The sequence below is a fragment of the Halichoerus grypus genome, chromosome X (genome assembly GCF_964656455.1).
Source record: "Halichoerus grypus chromosome X, mHalGry1.hap1.1, whole genome shotgun sequence".
Classification (NCBI taxonomy): domain Eukaryota; kingdom Metazoa; phylum Chordata; class Mammalia; order Carnivora; family Phocidae; genus Halichoerus; species Halichoerus grypus.
Window position 1 is genome coordinate 46,176,568 of NC_135727.1, and position 1,730 is coordinate 46,178,297.

Here is a 1,730-nt window from a genome sequence, read left to right on the forward strand (position 1 = left end):
AATGTACAACATGATGACTACAGTTAACACTGCTGTATGGTGTATTTGAATGTTACTAGGAGAGCAAATCCTAAAAGTTCTCATTACAAGAAAAAAACACATTGTTTTTGCTTTTTAAAATATCAAAAACTAATGATATACTATATGTTGGCTAACTGAATTTAAATTAAAAAAATTAAATATCTATGAGAGAGGATTGATGTTAAGTAAACCCACTGTCATCATTTTACAGTATACGTAAGTCATTATGCTGTATACCTTAAACTTATACAGTGCTGTATGTCAGTAATGTCTCAATGAAACTGAAAGAAAAAAGGAAAATACACACACACATACACACACACACGTGTGCACGCACACACACATAAGCTATTGGCTCTGTTTGTCTGGAAAACCCTAACTAGTACACCAGGTGATGCTGAAACTGCTATTGCACGGATCACACTTTGAATAGTAAGAACTGGAGAATATCTGGCAAGTGGGCACATGGTTTCATCTATAATAATGCTCATTTCAGCATTGTTTGTGAGAGCAAAAGTGTAGGAAAAAACAAAATGTCCATCAAAGGTGGCCCAAAAAATGCATTGTGATTCATTCTTATAGTGTGATATCGTATAGCAATAAAAGTGAGTGTCTTAGAACTATAGGAATCAGGCCTTATATTCATCTGAAGAATGTACTGTTATATCAAATTATCAAATGGAAGGTAAAGGCACCTACAATATGAATATATATGTATATGTATGTATGTATGTGTGTGTATAACAATTTTTTATTAATTTTATTTTATTATGTTATGTTAGTTACCATACATTACATCATTAGTTTTTGATGTAGTGTTCCATGATTCATTTTTTCCGGAAAACACCCAGTGCTCCATGCAGTATGTGGCCTCCTTAATACCCATCACCGGGCTAACCCATCCCCCCACCCCCCTCCCCTCTAAAACCCTCAGTTTGTTTCTCAGAGTCCATAGTCTCTCATGGTTCGTCTCCCCCTCCGATTCCCCCCCCTTCATTTTTCCCTTCCTGCTATCTTCTTCTTCTTCTTCTTTTTTTTTTTTTTTTAGCATATAATGTATTATTTGTTTCAAAGGTACAGGTCTGTGATTCAACAGTCTTACACAATTCACAGCACTCACCATAGCACATACCCTCCCCAATGTCCATCCTCCAGCCACCCCATCCCTCCCACCCCCTTCCACTCCAGCAACCCTCAGTTTGTTTCCTGAGATTAAGAGTCTCTTATGATTTGTCTCCCTCTCTGGTTTCGTCTTGTTTCATTTTCCCTTCCTTCCCCCATGATCTTCTGTCTTGATTCTCAAATTCCTCATATCAGTGAGATCATATGATACTTGTCTTTCTCTGATTGACTTATTTCGTTTAGCATAATACCTTCTAGTTCCATCCACGTCATTGCAAATGGCAAGATTTCATTTTTTGATGGCTGCATAATATTCCAGTGTGTGTGTGTGTGTGTGTGTGTGTGTGTGTGTGTGTGTGTGTGTATACCACATCTTCTTTATCCATTCATCTGTTGATGGACATCTTGGCTCTTTCCATAGTTTGGCTGTTGTGGACATTGCTGCTATAAACATCGGGGTGCACATACCCCTTCGGATCACTACATTTATATCTTTGGGGTAAATACCCTGTAGTGCAATTGCTGGGTCATAGGGTAGCTCTATTTTCAACGTTTTGAGGAACCTCCATACAGTTTTCCAGAGTGGC